At 39.6% G+C, this 18103-nt stretch overlaps 1 protein-coding gene and 1 pseudogene across 1 annotated transcript in view; one reads left to right on the top strand and one right to left on the bottom strand.

The window, feature by feature from the left end:
* Positions 1-3692: 3692 nt before the first annotated feature.
* On the bottom strand, positions 3693-5944 carry LOC141991345 (small ribosomal subunit protein eS21-like; annotated as a pseudogene).
* Positions 5945-9010: 3066 nt separating this feature from the next.
* LOC141991673 (gamma-aminobutyric acid receptor subunit pi-like) overlaps positions 9011-18103 on the top strand; it is a 66593-nt gene continuing 57500 nt past the window's right edge. Inside the window, exon 1 of the mRNA XM_074960010.1 lies at positions 9011-9135. The gene's annotated coding sequence lies outside the window, so the exon portion shown is untranslated. The remainder of the gene's footprint in view (positions 9136-18103) is intronic.

Here is an 18103-nt window from a genome sequence, read left to right as displayed (position 1 = left end):
CAACAACAGGATAGCGGCCCATGTCATTTATTCTCAGGGAAAAAAAAACAATGAAAACATTTGGGATCAAAGACTGGCAAAGATGATTGCAGAACTGCCAACTTCAGCCATGAGGATAGTAAATCTGCCCTCACTGTCAGACCTTGTGTTCAGAATATTAACATACAACTTTTTATGTATTAGTATAGCAACACCCTTTGCTTTAGAATTAAAACAACTGGGTAGGCCTCTCAATTTCTAATGTCTAGTAAGTTTACAATTTTCAAATTCTGTCAGCCATGTCTCCTGCAGCATGGAAATGTCAAGTCTAATTTTTTAAGCACTGAGTATATATTTTTTTCTTTGAATGGGGTTATTAAAACTGTTTATATTCCAAGAGACACATTTAATTATCAGAGTTGTCATTGTTAAAATATACCAGATAAGAGATAAAGTTGCTTTGTGAATAAGAGGCTAGTGATTTCATTCAATGAATGTGACACAGGCCATGTATAATCCTGATAAAGACACCATCTGGTGTGCTGCCTCCTGAGGGCCAAGGGAAGAGATGTGACAAGAAAAGTAGATATTAGTCCTCAGGATCTTTGAGCCAGCTTTTTAAAAGTGTATGTTACTCATTTTTCACTTACATAATTTTTGAGATCATTGCTGAAGAATGTAGTCCTCGGGTCATTGAATATTATAATAATCCTTTAAATGCAACTAGCCATGCAGCCTATACTAGGTATAAGTATGTGGATTTTTCATGGATGCACATTCACATTTGAATGTAACCCGTGTTAGGTACTGGAACACTGACTGACTCATCCTCTACTTCTCATGTAATTTATAATCAGAATCAGAAAAATATACTCGTTCTTCTGAATTCTAAAAATACACCATATTTTTAAAGTGTTTTTTTTCCACTGGACTGCATAGTGAAGTACATTTTAATTAAACATTTAAAATGGATACTATTTAATAAATGAATTTTAAAATCCTTAACTGTTATTCATAATTACATTATTAAAACTGAATGATTTCAACTTTACATTTTAGCTGTTATACTGTTTTTATTTTTTGCATTTCATTCAGCTTAGCCATGAAAATATACAAGTCTCATTTTCAGACTCTTAGTCAGTAGCACATTTCTGCAAGATTTGGGTTGTAAATACTGCAAGTAAATATTTAAATCCATATCAAAATCTTTGCAGTAATTTTTAAAAAAATGATTATATATATATATTATTCATATTAGGTTATATAAAATGAAACAAACAACTAAAGTTTAGCCTACAATATGTGTAATGTCCCTTTAAGTATTTTATATATTAATATATTGAGAATATTTTAATTGGTAACACAAATAGCCCTAGAGACTAAAACAGCATATCCACCCTGTCCAGCCAACCTTGATAACTCTCCAGAATGTCCATTTACTCACAACTGAAGGTTCTCTATGTTTTTCATCAGTCTCAATTTTCCAGCTCCTAACGGTCATATAGCACTAGTAATCAGCACTGCAGATGTTCTGATCTAGATTTTAAAGGTAGTTATTTGTGAAAAAAAGTCTTCTCAGAATCAAATTACCCAAGATGGCATTGAATGCAGTATAAACACTGAGAAATCTTATGCCCCAAGATATCCTAACATTTCAAGTCATTTCTATTCAGCAAAAACAATATGTAAACTGATCTTTACAGCAACATATCCACATTTATAGATTCTATGAAACTACAGTTATATGGGAGACATACATTTTTACTTTCCAAGTATAATAGCTGTTTTGCTCCTGTCCTGTCATTTTGAGTACTAAGTGCATAAGCATCTCTTGACAGTAGTAGCAGCAGAAGTTATGAACCAACCAATATGAACTTGGGGTTTAAGTTACGTAAGATGAAAGAGTCAATAGAGCCCATGGTAATAAATTGGGGACTGAGAAGTCTGGCATTTTTGATTACTACAAAATTGCACGAGTGATAAAATGAGAAATCCCCCACACAAGTATTTCTCTTGCTGAAATCAGAAGAAGATGGTTCCTTTTATTTTGAGATAAAACAACAAATTTACTGGAATGTTTGTATAAAAGCAAATAAAGAATTTGGAGCCCTCAAGCATAATGTATAACTAGTTTTAAATGTGACTATCTACAAGGGAAATATTTTGCAACTGTGGCATATATTAAGTTTTATGACATTTTTCAACTTTTTTTGGCTGGAAACAGGACAGAAATTTCTGTGATGATTCATTCACTTTCTAATTTAAAATGGTAATTGAATTAATTACCTTTAAACACTGATATTATTAGCATGAATTTCCATTCATTAAAAAACATATCACTTGCATGATAAGAATCAGACATTATATGAAACCTGTTGAAAGTATCATGATGAACGTATCCAGGTACTCTAAGTAACAGAATGTCCCAGAAAACAATTTATTAAAAAGACACTATTAAGACATAAATCATGGGCTAAGGTCTACTCTCAGATGTACTGTGCAACCCCATTCAGCTCTGTGGGTGTTTTGCCTATGTAAGAAAACCAGAATAACTCTCTAAAAAAGGGGTGTGCTCTCTCGGTTTTCTATTCTCAATATTCAATAACCCCAAAAATCTCAATGAACTACTACTGGTAGTATCAGAGTAACAGCCGTGTTAGTCTGTATTCGCAAAAAGAAAAGGAGTACTTGTGGCTCCTTAGAGACTAACCAATTTATTTGAGCATGAGCTTTCGTGAGCTACAGCTCACTTCATCGGATGCATCCGATGAAGTGAGCTGTAGCTCACGAGAGCTCATGCTCAAATAAATTGGTTAGTCTCTAAGGTGCCACAAGTACTCCTTTTCTTTTTACTGGTAGTATGAGTAGCATGGCAACTGTACAGGTTTCTTGTGATATTTTACTAGATTCAATAATTGTAATGATTAATAACAGTATTTCATTAGCTATGATTTATATGTTTTGACTATTACTCTATTAGGGTGACCAGATAGCAAGTGTGAAAAATCAGAACTGGGGATGGGGGGTAATAGGCACCTATATAAGACAAAGCCTTAATATCAGGACTGTCCCTATAAAATTAGGACATCTGGTCACCCTAAACTCTGTGCACATAATATTATAGAGGTTAATAGCTCAATAGTTAAGTTGGAGTTGGGACTTGCATTTAAAGCAGGCATTAAACCTCCCAAAATTTAACACTCTTGGCCTGACTTGCCATTGCTCTGCAGCTTGTGTATTCACTTACACAAATGGCAAAATGATTGTAAAATGCTACCATTCTGATTTGGTAGCTGTTTACACACACTTTGCACTGATGTAACTATACAGGTGCATGGCAATGGAGGATCAAGTACTCAGAATGGCCCTCAGGTTGTATTCAAACTTTGCAGGCTGCAAATAGCCACAAGGACCTGAAACTGCAGCAGAGGATCAGCACATACCCCAGCCACATTCTGTTTCCTCTGGCTGTATTTCCTTTTCCTTGCTACACTGGGAGCAAGAAAAATAAGCGGTAGTTTCCACATCAACGTCACACCACTGGAGGATCCCTTTTACACTGTAGTCATTCTCCCTGAGCTGGTTAAGGTAACTTTAGTGCCATATTCCACCTCTGATGTAGCACAAAACAGTCATGGAGCACCACAGAATTTGATCCAGTACATCTAATTCTTGTTTTACAACAAATGTTCTATATCAAAGATTCTCTTTTGCTAGAAGTTGTTTGAATCAATCCCATCATTCTTTGTCAGTCTGGGGAGGGAGTCATCTGATTTTCCCATCCTACAAATTGCTCTACAGATGGCTGAAGCTTTGAACTAGCAATTGAACCTGCCTGTAGCCTCATCAACCACAAACCAATGATTTGAAAGGAAGCATAGGCCTTAGCACCAATTATTCTGTCACTAGCAGAAAATTACTAGGAACATATGGGTCAATGAATTTCTACTGTCCATCTACATTTTGTATTTCTATAGATTGTGACAAGTGTTTTTTTCATCTGAAATATGAATACTGAATATCTATTTTGAAATTATATATATGTTTATTAATTATAAGGCAAATATATAGCAAAGTTGTTGTATAATTATGTTTAAACTGTATAGCTACAAACATATGTCCATAACAATTTAAAATAAATCTCCTGGATTTAGATTAAGGATAAAAATGAGATTGAAGGGGTAAAGCTTCTCTCTGAATATTTAAGCATATGGGAGTAGACAAGAATGTGTCCTAAGAAGCCAGAATAAATAATAACTATGTAGGCCAAATTGTGATTGCCTTACTCAAGGTGAGTAGTATCTTACTCCACAAGAAATCCCATTGACTTTAATGAGATTATTTGTAGGGGTAGACACAACTGAAAATGAGTAAGTGTACTTCAATCAAGCCCAATATCAATACAATTAAATATATCTTGTTCTAGCCAGATTATGGTTCTGGTCCTACAAAATAATCTCAATGGGAACTGAGGACGCCTTGTAGAATTGACCTGTCTGTGACTTGGAACACAAATGTTAATGGAGAATTTGACCCTATGTGCGTTGCAAGCCCAAATCACAATAAAATGAATAGAGTAAGAGAGAGGAAGAACTTACATTTACACTAACCTGTTATATTGACAACCTTAATAGTTTAATGTACACTAACTGGGTTTAATTCTAATATTGTTTATTTTATCTGCATGACTCTAATTGACACTGGCACATCATCACTGTAAAGATGTTATTTCAGGAAATTCTGATTCAGGCTGACCAAAGGCTACTGTCATTCAATATTGCTATAGTGATATAAGGGCTATTGCTGCCCAAGATTTTCAAAAGTGTCTGGTGATATTAAGGGCCTCAATTTTTCATTCCCAATTTGAGATGCTTTACAAGTGCCTGAATTTCAGAATCTTCTGAACAGCTCAAGTGGTGCACTAAAAACTGAAGTACACAGTAATAATAAACACTTTAGAAAATCTTGGCCAAATTCTTTTTCACACTAAATTTCTGTGTGTCCTACACTCAGAGGGGAACCAGAAACATTGACAGACCCAGGTATTATGAAATCTCTAAAACAATAATCCTTGAAACTAGTTAGGACCTTCAGTGTTTCCCATTAGCTTTCCAAAATCCTACAATAATCTCAGAATAGAAAAGAGAAAAAATGAGCAAACTAACGCATCGGTGCTGTCATTACACTGGTAATGGTATAATCTCTTAAACTGTTTTCTTTATTCTAATTTTATAAAACACCACATGGGATTGAAATATGTTGTCTCCCTCAGTGGCAGCTGTTCTGTGGTGAAAACAATCAGGGATTTTGTGTATTTCAGTGTGTTTTAAGGCTTCCTTTCTGCTTATTTGATGAATGAAAAATAAATGCTGTACATGGAACATAGCTAGAGAGAGAGTGTCCCAGTTATGAAGATAGGAAGGGTGCCTCAGTGCAGGCACGCTCAGCGTATATGCTGGGTTTATAATCAGATCAGGCTTCATCATTTGCAGTATATGTATGATTTTACATTTCTTTAATTTAAAAAGGGCTTTAGGCAATAACAGTCAATAACAGAAAAACAAGAGAGCAGCAAAATCTGCTCCAGTTTTGCTATTGAGAGCTGTGGAAGTGGGAGCTATTCTTTCCCTCCTACTTTTAATTTTAATCATCGTTGCTGATGTTGTCCCGTAGCTGGAGAATTCTTCAGCACTATGTGACTGGCTAGTAGGCATGCACAGTCAGAATCACCCTTCTTGTCAGAATTTGCTACTGGTAACAACACTGGCTATAATTACCTATCATTTTTTCTACCATAATAAAACATGCTTCCATCTCCTCCCTGGACCACAAGTACCAAATTCTAGTGGGTGACAAGGAGCCTCTCGGAAGTTGCTTACCTCAACTGTTGTTATCATCTTGGCCCCTGGGTAGCAATTTCAGAGAGCTGAGAATGAACGCTGTCTCTCTCACCTTTTCTCTTCATCTTGGTTCAAAGATATTAAATTCTGACAGGTGAGAATGAACCCTATCAAAATTTACTTCCCTAACCTTTCCTTATCCCCCAGACCAACTATAGCACATTCTGATAGATGGTGGCGATTCTGTCAGAAATCGCTTCCCTTCCCCTTTCCTTAGCCCAGGGGTGGCCAACCTGTGACTCCGGAGCCACATGTGGCTCTTCAGAAGTTAATATGCGGCTCCTTGTATAGGCGCTGACTCCGGGGCTGGAGCTACAGGCGTCAACTTTCCAGTGTGCCGGGGTCTGCTCGCTGCTCAACCCCTGGCTCTGCCACAGACCCTGCCCTCACTCCACCCCTTCCCGCCCCCTCCCCTGAGCCTGCCATGCCCTCGCTCCTCCCCTTTGGAGCCTCCTGCACACCATGAAACAGCTGATCAGGAAGTGGGGGAGGGAGCAGGAGGCACTGATCTAAGGGGGCTGCTGGTGGGTGGGAGGTGCTGGGAGCATGGTGGGAGAGCTGATGGTGGGCTGCTGACGTATTACTGTGGCTCTTTGGCAATGTACATTGGTAAATTCTGGCTCCTTCTCAGGCTCAGGTTGGCCACCCCTGCCTTAGCCCCAGACGGGAGTAACAATTTCTGATGGCTGACTTTAAACCCTGTCAGAAATTGCTTATGCTTTCCTGTCCTTAGACCTGGTCCAGTGGATGAAATTTCTGATTGGAAAAAAAGAAAAACTCCAGAAATGGCTTCTCCCACTTGTCTTTTCTCTTGCTCTGTAGCGAGCAGAGCGCAGAGGCAGCAAACAGTACTCCAGTGTGTTTGTAAGGGTTATAGAAACATTTTTTTTTGTATTGGCAAAACAACCATTTTCCCCTAATTTGATTCTCAGAAACACTTGAATGGTTTTAACTGAAATTTTCCAGAAAACTGTAGCCAGGGGCAGAGAGCATGCATGGGAAGTTTCAGCCTAACTGGCCACGGCTTGAAAAAATAAAGCACGACTGAAAATAAGGCTCTAAACAGAAAGCGTTAGGCAAACAATTTTAAGGCCTGCTACTGTTCCCCCTATGGTAATACAAGCTTTTGAAATGTATTCCTCTTTGGAAGAAATCCTTTCTGCTTTACATGTGAGCAGAACATAATTTTCCTGAAAACCATGATAGATTCATAAATATTTAGGTCAGAAGGGACCATTATGATCATCTAGTCTGACCTCCTGCACAACGCAGGCCACAGAATTTCACCCACCACTCCTACAAAAAAAACCTCACACCTATATCTGTGCTATTGAAGTCCTCAAATCGTAGTTTAAAGACTTCAAGGAGCAGAGAATCCTCCAGCAAGTGACCCGTGCCCCATGCTACAGAGGAAGGCGAAAAACCTCCAGGGCCTCTTCCCATCTGCCCTGGAGGAAAATTCCTTCCCGACCCCAGATATGGCGATCAGCTAAACCCTGAGCATGTGGGCAAGATTCATCAGCCAGATACTACAGAAAATTCTTTCCTGGGTAACTCAGATCCCACCCCATCTAATATCCCATCACAGGCCATTGGGCCTATTTACCATGAATATTTAATTACCGAAACCATGGTATCCCATCATACCATCTCCTCCATAAACTTATCGAATTTAATCTTAAAGCCAGATAGATCTTTTGCCCCCACTGCTTCCCTTGGAAGGCTATTCCAAAACTTCACATGATAAAGGTTAACATGTTGTTGTAGCTGTGCTGTATAGCTGTGCTGGTCCCAGGATATTAGAGACAAGGTGGGTGAGGTAACATCTTTTATTGGCCCAACTTCTGTTGGTGAAAGAGACAAGCTTTGGAGTGAAGAAGAGCTCTGTGTCTCTTTCACCAGTAGAAGTTGGACCAATAAAAGATATTACCTCATTATAACGTTAAAACAGATATTTATTAATGCAAACTAAATGAACTGTTCTGAAGAAAAATACCCTCTTCTCCCCCCCAAAACCCAAAAACAACTACTAGATTCCATGGACCACAGAGGGTACATGTGGCTAGAGCCATGTCACTTTGCTCAGATTAACTCTTATTGATGGCTCTAGCTGTGCACAGAAGTGGGACACACACAGAGTGTAAAGAAGGGGCTGTTGGTCAGGGAGGGACTTCCTGCTTTATGCCAGGAGCTCCCCCTCCACTCTCCTCCTTCTGCCTGTGCCGTCAACCGGACAATTAGGACACCCCAGTCCCCACCCCGTCCCTGCCATGGGCAGGGAACTCTTCTGACCACCACACAAGCATGTCTCCGAGTGCTTAGCCGGGCTCAGGGAGTAGTGGCAGGTCAATGAATCAAGTCTCCCGCCGGCCGCAGCTCTGTTTTCTGGCTTGATCAATGCTGCGTTATCCAGGCGCTGGGCTGCGTCATGGCTTTAGCACCACAGCCCGGCTTAGGCAGGAGGGGGCACCGCCTCAGGGGGAGCGACACACCGCTCCTCTTCCCCATTTCGGCCCCTCTAATCCCTTCTTCCCGTTTCTACCCTCGCCCTCATTTCTTCAATGTGCCTCTCTGTCCTCCCTCCCGCTCTGTCCCTCCTTGAGTGAGTTGTGCCCAATCGTCCTCATTTTTGTTCCCTCCTTCCCGTTTTTGCCCCTCTCTTCCCCCTGCCCCATTTTTACTCCTGTTTTCCGTGGAGGACAAATTCTGATGACAAGTGAGGGCAGAGTTAGGGCAGCAGCTTCACTGTTGTAACTAAGCAGCACCGATCACTTCGGCGTTCTTACTATCAGGCAGGGAGGAAAATCCGACGGGGAGGAGAATCTAGCACTACACGTGCAATTTGACCCCGAGCCCGGACTTCCCTTCTCCAGCCATTCACACCCCTCCTTCCCTGCCTCCAACGAATGCAGGCTCCTTCCAAAGCCCCCGACTATTCCTGCAGTATACTGAGAGTGGTAGAGATGGGTCGCAGCAGATGTGTACTCAGACCATGACCCCCAACCCCTCCATGCCGTTCCCCTTGCTAGCTCCATCTCCCTCCCCCTCCAAACACGCTCAGTAAGGCGCTAGTGAGTCAGGCTCCCCCACACACTAACCCGAGTGCACTACTCCAGCAAAGAAGAGCATCCATGATTCCTGATCCCTGAACTGATCCTAGGGCTGCAAAGCCGGATTAGAGGTGACCAGCAGGCAGCATTATCTTCTCTCCTTCCAGCACAAAGGAAGAACGATGTGCAAAATCTTTTTCATATAGGTAAGTTTGGAGCATCCTTTCTATAAAGGCACAACTTTATTTCCAGGAGCTTTACAAGATACCCAAGTACTTCGATCCAGAAGTGCTCCTGGCTGTTTTTTTCCTTCAGATAAATTAAACATTGTTAATATTTCTATTTACATGTCTTTTATACTTAACTATAGAAAAATCATGTTAGTTTTTTTCCCTGGGGAATTATTATTTATGAAGATATGAAAACAGTCAAATTAGAGGAAGCTCTTTTTAAAAAGTAAAATTTGCTTATGAAAACTGAACTGATAGCACACAGGACACTGCTCCAAGAAAGATATTTAGAAAGCCAACCTCCTATCCCCCCAAATCTGTCATTTTGAAAATTTACTTTAAACATAGCTATATAAATTATCTGTGTAATAGTGACTTTATTTGAAAAATATATAACTGATTAAAATATGCAGCATTGAATGAAAACATTTGAGTGTATTTATTAAAAACTGTTGTGCTTTTAGTCACTGGAAATTTATGGAAGAAAATGGAAAATGTAAATATCTATATTTTTATTTCACTAGCAATCCTTTTCTACTCATGCACGGTATATATGTTATTTATTCTTATTTTAAAGGTCAGCTCTAACTTTGTATACAAGTTGCTGATGCTGCCTTTTCCATCCTTACAGAACTGAAGCCAATTCTAACAAATCTCCCAAAATCTAAAGATCACAGCCACATTGTTATAAAACTTAAAATACTAAAATCCTGGAACATGATACCACATTGATCTGAATTAAAGCAAACTAATTTGATCTGCACTAAAGAAAATGATGAATTATTCATTTTACTGCATAAAAACAACATTCACTTTCATAGCCCTGTGTTGCAGTCCTCACTCAGACAAAACTCTCAATGATTTTATTAAGAGCTCAATTCTGCATTCCTTAATGACATGAGTAGCCCTTTTGGTTTCAATGGGACTGACTAGTCATGTCAGTTGGAAATGGAAAACTGAGCCCCAGTGCAAAGGTTGTATCTAAACTTTCTTTTTCAGAATGTTCAAGCTTCTATGTATGCATGTATATCAAGAATTGTATCTCAACAGGACTTGCTTAAAGTAATGTATATTATTAATTTCTTGGATGCTATATATTAAATGCATGTGTATCTGTAAATTTGTTCAGGGTGCAAGAACTGATTTTACAATGAAAGTGACTCTGAGCTGTTTTATTATAGAACCAGTTTATGAACCCTGATTTCATACTTTTTAATTTAAAAGCCTTTGTATTGCTTACAAGGAGCTATTTTATGCTAATTTTTCTGGCTAAAACATAGATTTTTTAAGGGACCTGTCACAGAGTAAGGACTCAGGCAAAACTCTTACTGAAGTCAACAGAAATTTTGGTTGAGCCAGGAATGTACGCTGGACTCTTAATAAGTTAATTTTGGACAGACAGGAAGTTATTTATTAACTCTAAAATTCCAAGCAAAGTCATGCTTTTTCTGTGCAGGCTTAAACTATTGTTTCTTAAATATGTTAACTAAAAGAATCTATTGGTCCATTTCACAATTAATGATAGCTGAAATTATACAAAATCTTTAAAATTCAAAGTAAAATAATTTCTGCCTGAATTAACAAAACAGTTTTATGCTGTGACTCTGTGAAGCACACACCAGAGTATGCAACCCAGTGGGAGGGAAGACAGAGGTGCCTTCAAAGCTTCTCTGCTCTGTGTGGATTTTTGGTCAATTGGGGGGAAGGGGGCTGGTGTGGTCCCTGGCACTGAGCTGATTAAATCGGCCCTACATTGCTTCTGCAGTGGGGGAATTCTCCCCAGCCACGTGCAGTGTCTTTATGGCCCATATATACTGCTGACTGGCATATGGAAGTTGGGGCATGTGGAGGGAGACTCTTTCCTCAGGATTATGAACTATACTTCTGTTAACTTCCATGGGAAACAACAGTTCAAACCTGCACCCAAAAAGCATGATTTTGCTTGTGATATCAAATCTAATAATTGCCCTCTTGTCATCCTCAGCCAGCAAACATTCTGATCATTTTTGCGGCTTGGCCTTTCAACCGTTTATTATTATGAATTATTTCTAGTTTGATAGTGCTCAGATGTCCCAGTCAGGATTTTGGCCCTATTGTGCTATGTGCTGTAGAAACATTGAAAGCCACAGTCAATGGCCCAAAGAGATTTCCATCTAAAGGCCAATCCTGCAGTTTGTAAGGGTGGACCCTTCCACCAGCACAGAAGTCACATAGGGGTCCAACTGCAAGGATAGCAGAACTGGGTCTTAAACAACAACAGGCAGGGTGGAGGCTAGGGATGTAATTAAAATATGTAAAATATCTGTTTACGCCTGCATTAAATACATATTTAAATACACTATATTAAAAAATAATTAAATGAAAATCAACTAAATATAAGAGACCCACCCAACCAAACCTTAATTAAATGGATAATTACCAGTAGGCATCATGGGAGAAATGGGTCTTGAGGACTATGATTCTGTGTACTGGACTTTTTGGTGAATAATTAATGTGAATCTATTCTGTGAATAACAGTCTACTGCCGTAGATTATTAGAAAGCAGTTCATTGTGAACTTTTGACATTCACACGTGGAGTTGTTCTGATAGGACATGTGTCACCTGACATTCTTCTGTCCCTAATTTCATAAGAGTAACTCTTTTTGGGTTTCCATCTCAAGTACTCATGATTACAAATGTGAAATTTGTTATTTCCTGAACTATTCCTGGAAGGTAAACACAAAAAGGTGTCTGAATCCATTTAAAATTAAAAGTGAATATTTGAGAAAAATGTGTACTGTATTCAGCCAGCTCTGATTCTGAATTAAATTTAATGGGTCACATTCACCTTTATCGATTTTTGGAAGAAAAAAAAGAACAATGGAGTGTATAGGGGAAAAGTATACTGGGCCAAAATCTATTTTTAGGGTATGTCTATACTGTAATCACAGGATGTCGAGAAGACATAGCCAGGCTTTAATCTAGCTATCTCTGGTCCCGGAGAAGTGAAGTTGCAGCACATGCGCTCCAGCATACAAGCCTGCCTGGAACCCTTAGAAATTACTTGCCGGGGCTAGCTCACACTGAAGCTTGTGTTGCTGTGGCTAGTTTAAAGCTGGCTAGTTTAAAGTCAGGCATAGGCAAATTCTACTGATTTCCATGGAAGTTGCATGTGGGCAGAATTTAGCACACATTATTTAGAAATTTGACAGCACTGAATTACTCCATTTTGCTATTTACAACACTCCTCCCCCTGTATACGTGCACATAATACAATACAGCTAAGGAGATTGCAATACCATATATTACGTCCCAGAAATATCATCTCTAAGACTTAATGCATCCAGAAGATAAATCATTGCATTGGTCAGTCAGTGCTGGAATACATTAGAATATTGCAACCTGTCAACTTGCTATGGACAAAATATATTGGATTTGTTTTTACAATTTAGGATAAAGACTCAAAATAGAAAATCATAATAATAAATACAGGAGAAAATATCCCATAATATGGGGTAGGATTAATTAATTCTACATATTTTATAATCTTAGCATTTATGAAGTTAACAATGTGCAGTATGCAGTGACGTAACACCAGACGATTTAAGTATGAATCAGATGTGAATCTGGATTCAAAATATGTGATATATTTGGTAATTAGATAGAAATGAAATGTATGAACATCTTACTCCTTTATGTACTACTTGATAAGTTTATGGGGGGATGGTCTGAGGGGATGGTATGATGAAACTGCCCACAATGACATGTAGTTGATCTCCAACTGCTAGCAGCAAATATCTCCAATGGCCGGTGATGGGAGACTAGATGGGGAAGACTCTGAGTTACTACAGAGAATTCTTCCCCAGGTATCTGGCTGCTGGGTCTTAGCCACATGCTCAGGATCTAACTGAATGCCATATTTGGGGTTGGGAAGGAATTTTTTCCCAGGTCAGATGGGCAGAGACCCTGGGGTTTTTTTGCCTTCCTCTGCAGCATGGGGCATGGGGCACTTGCAGGTTTAAACTAGTGTAAATGGTGGATTCTTTCTAACTTGAAGTCTTTAAATCATGATCTGAGGACTTCAGTAACTCAGCCAAAGGTTAGGAGTCTATTACAGGTAGGGGTTCTGGAACAGGGTCCCAGGTGGCCATGCCCCCCCCTCCCCTTTTTAACCAGCCATAAGGATGAGTGATGGGAAGAGAGGCAGGGCTCTTTGGGGGGAAGGGGTGGCACGGGGTGGGAGGAGGGGTGGTGCGGAGGGTGGGGCCATGATTCGTTCGGGCACTGGTGGGCCCCCCACTGATAGGAAGCTTCCACTGACCCTGATTACAGGAGTGGGTAGGTGAGGTTTTATGGCCTGCAATGTGCAGGAGGTCAGTCTAGATCAGGGGTGACCAACCTGAGCCTGAGAAGGAGCCAGAATTTATCAGTGTACATTGCCAAAGAGCCACAGTAATACATCATCAGCCCCCGCATCAGCTCCCTCACCCTGCTTCCAGCGCCTACCACCCACCGGCAGCCCCACCGATCAGTGCCGCCTCCTCCTCCCTCCCCGCACCGCCTGATCAGCTGTTTTGTGGTATGCAGGAGGCTCTGGGGTGGGGGAGGGGGAAGAGCGAGGGCATGGCAGGCTCAGGGGAGGGGGCGGGAAGGGAGTGGGGGCAGGGCCTGTTGCAGAGCCAGGGGTTTAGCAGTGAGCACCCCTCGGCACATTGGAAAGTTGGCACCTGTAGTTCCAGGTCCGGAGTCGGTGCCTATACAAGGAGTCGCATATTAACTTCTGAAGAGCCGCATGTGGCTCCGGAGCCACAGGTTGGCCACCCCTGGTCTAGATGATCATGATAGTCCCTTCTGACCTTAAAGTCTATGAGTCTACTTTTGAGGACAGCACTGGAAGGATTGGCATAATCCAACATGACAATGACAATCATTTCTGTGAGGCTGGGAAGTCCAAATCTTTCACCTAGGTTCAGGCCACCAAACATCTGTTTTGGAGATACAGGGATGAGGCATGTTAACTGTTTATCCATGGAGAAATTGGAATAAGTTAGTATGAGTCATTGTTACACAGGGTGAACTCCTGGCTGCATTTGGCACAGCTGTTTTGATCTCAGTGGGGCCAGGATTTCATTCACAAACTTGGAATACTGTTTTCTTTATTATCCAAATGCATTTACTTTTCAATTTAAAATAGCATAAGGTTTAAAAAACATAATCCTAAAGGGCCAACAGGATTTCAAAATTTCTTGATACTAGTGCCCAAGACTATTCATGTTGTGGAAGAAATTTCATCTCACTCCCTGGAAACGAAAAAAGCTGCTTTTCATAAATCGTTCATATTACATAACTGCACAATCCTCTCAACACGGCCTCTTTATTTGCAAACACTTTGCAGCCTGAAGCAGAGCCATGTCAAATTCAAGCACTCTGTTCATAATCAGGACTAATGTTCCTGATATACAAAAGTCACCAACAGACTATTTAGTCTAATATGTTAAAGTCTATAGTCTTTAAAGGATATCTAAAATAAACTGAAAAGTTAAGATCTTAAAAAAACCCTAAATATTAAGAAAAAAACACCCAACCAACCCAGGTTAAGAAAACATTTAGGCTGCTTGATTAAGAACTCAAAAATCAGGAATGCCAATATTAGGGTTGCATCCAAAAAACCTTATGTATTATAATGCAGTCTTCACTTTAGCTGCATAGTTGGGAAAGGAGTGAAGTTCTGGCATGGCATCTTTCTAGAAATTTTCCAAAGTGCATAGCAACTCTCTCTAACCCCTTTCTACCTTAAAAGGTCTGCAGGGATCAAGCCTAGTGCCCCAGTGGAGTCTGCTTCCGCCTAAGTGCACATCAATACTCTCTTGAGCATTAAATCAGCCATGTATGAATGTCTATCTCACCTTCTTAAAATACGTGCTTTGTGTGTTAGCAAAAATAAGCAACCTGTGATTATCACAGTTGTCAGAACAAAAACAAGTTTTGCCAAAACAGTTGAAGACATAAATACAATTGTTTCCATGTTAATTTTCAAATTTCTAATCCCAGCTGTAGGAGTGTTCAAAACAGGTAACTAGAGGTTTTTATAATCAGAAACGTATATTCTTTTCCATTCCCGCCATATGCAAAAATGGCTGAACTATTTCTGCTTAGTCTTTTCAAAAAAGTTCATCTTTGGACAGACTCCAAGCTTGGAAAATTTCGTGCTGAAAAATGAAAATTTCAGCGTTATGAGCAACTATAAACAGGGCATTGGGATTGAAAACATTATGCAGTCAAACTAAAGCTCACAGCATCTCCCATGATAATGCACAGATGCACATTTAAAAAGTGTTTAAAAGCTTGCAATTTTTATGTAAGATAAGGTTATCTCAGTATTTGCAAGTAGCTCCCTGTACTGAAGGCCTCATGTGCTGTGTGGCAAGGTTCTTGAATTCTGCAGCAACCTGGTGAATCATAGATACCTTGGGCCCAGCCTATACTCTTCACTATGGGTAAAATTCATCCCAGTTTGGAGAATCAGCACAAGGGGCCATGCACCACTTAAGTCCCATGTAGGGACTATTTTGACCTCCCAACACAGAGGTAAAATACATGGATAACCATAGGAAATACCTTGAATACTACAAATACTGAGGTATCTAACTGCAGATACTTATTTATCCAACGGAATTGGTGATTTTAAGGACACAGTTACACATTTCATATATAAACCTATACCAGGTTCTTAGCACTTATATGTAATGTTCCAATTTAATACACACAAATAGATTCTATGGTGTTGCCTGGTAGTGACACCATATTTAGGGTTGTGTTATAAAATGGACTTTAAATGAGGGATGTATTTCTGTTTTTTCTCTAAAAATAGGTGGCCTATCAATGTGAAATTTCACTATGACCTTTGAATTTTCTATTCCGTTTTTGCTGGTTTCTCTTTATAAGTTTTTAATAAGAAGTCTTTGAAACTCATGCTATTTTTGTTCTTAAGAACATAAGAATGGCCATACTGGGTCAGACCGAAGGCAGTCTGACCTTTCATTGTTGACTGATATCTTTTAAAAAACATTGTCTCTGCACAACATTTGAGACATCAGTGTATCTTGTGTAGATCTGATGTAACATGTAGGGTTTTTTGGGGGGAAAGTGGATCTCATTTTTACCTGTTATTCATCATAGCTGAAAGTTTATGCACCAGCACCTGGTATGCTTTTCTGTCAGATGTTATACTACTGATGTTTGATGTGCAATACCTGTCATAACCTACCACCGTTGGTTAATCCTTAAAAAAAACCTAGGAAATTAATATCCAAAAAACTTTGTTGTGAAGAAGTTATGGTTGCTAGATACACAACATACCTGACATAATCCCATAAAAGCAAGGGCATGAAAAGTTAAGCCACCTACAAGTAGATATCCTCTTCTCCTCCACCCATAGGCACACAGCTTAACTGTATAATACACCACAGATGGCACACCTTGACCTTTACTCTGGCCCCTAAGTATACAGTCTTCCATCACTACCTTTAACAAATCAAACCCTCCTATCCTACCACACCAAACATCCACAATTAATTTTATTGGGAGAAGGTAGTTTGGTAAATGGGTGTGTGTAGAACAGCAGGTTAAGGGGAGCAGAAATAAGGTTGAGATGTCTGGTCTGTGCTATATGGCAGATGTGATAATGTTAAGGATTGTGTGTGGGTAGATGAGCAGAGCGTATGTATCATAAGGTGGTTTAACCTTTCATTGCCTTGCTTTTGTGAGGTTGTGTTAGGTAAGCTATGCTTATGGCAACCCTAAATCTGCTTCACGACAAAGCTTTTTAAATATCTAGAATATTTTTGAGAGAAACAGTAGTAAAATATTTACTAGCTGCATAAAGAGGTTACTACAATTGTGACAGGAAAATGAGGGAATTATGTCAGACAAGAAAAATGTTTTATGAGAAGGGTACTAATGTACAAAGTAATTATAAAAAAGTCATTTTAAAATAAATTCAAATAGAAAACTGGTAAAATTCGGTTGGAGTTTTCTGCAATTTCATACGTGCCATGTTAGATTTTTTTTAAATAGAAAAGTGCCTCTAAGTGTATGTAATAATCAACTGCTTGATTTTGTAAACTAATGCCAGATATTTTAAATAACGGAACTAACTCAGCTAATGGTATTAGTCTAATTCCTAAAAAATATCACCACCGTTGGCACCTTGTTGGCAGTCTCAGTAGAGAGGGTAAGCATCAGCTACTTTCTCTGGACTTCAGAGTACTAATACTTAGCTCTTATATAGCACTTTTTTGTATGCCCCAGCAGCCTTTGCATGCATGCTGCATGTCTTTTACAGGCAAGAATCACAAATGCTACCAGGGCTTAGAAGTAGCCTGAGTGACATGCCGAGAACTAACTTGTCAGCCAAATGAGGGAATAAGCTGCGGCTCATAACGGAATGCAGACATGTGTCTTGGTCCACTTTCATCAATTGCTTGTATTCAGAGAGTGAATCAGTCAATCAGACTTGGCTGCCTGCCAGGTTTTGTCCTTTCTTCTCCCCTATTTGCCCCACTCAATAAATAAATAAATAAATAAATAAAATCCCCACAGTGGCAAGAGGATTTGCTGGCTTTCATTCCAGCCCTTCCTATCTGCAGTGTTAGCTAGACTGAGTTTATGGAAAATACATTTAATTATCCCCCCCTTTTTCCCCTTTCATCTTCTTTCTGGTTCCTAGGGGTTCACAAACAAGTGAAGGAACTGGGGAGGTTGCAGGTAGTCAAGTTAGAAGGTAGCTATTTAATTATACTGCATAATTATATAAAAATGAGTGAAATGTACATCAGTGAGTATGGATTGCATAGAGGCCTAATTTTGTGCAGTTTCACGTGTGACCTTTCTTGATAGTGAGCAAAAGTCACTGATTTTTCCCTTCAGGGTCTCCCTGTGCAATAGCAGTAAGTATAGGGGAGG

The sequence above is a fragment of the Natator depressus genome, chromosome 7 (assembly GCF_965152275.1).
Source record: "Natator depressus isolate rNatDep1 chromosome 7, rNatDep2.hap1, whole genome shotgun sequence".
In the NCBI taxonomy this organism is placed as follows: domain Eukaryota; kingdom Metazoa; phylum Chordata; order Testudines; family Cheloniidae; genus Natator; species Natator depressus.
Note: the sequence above shows the minus strand (reverse complement) of the source record. Positions and strands in the feature narration are given on the sequence as shown.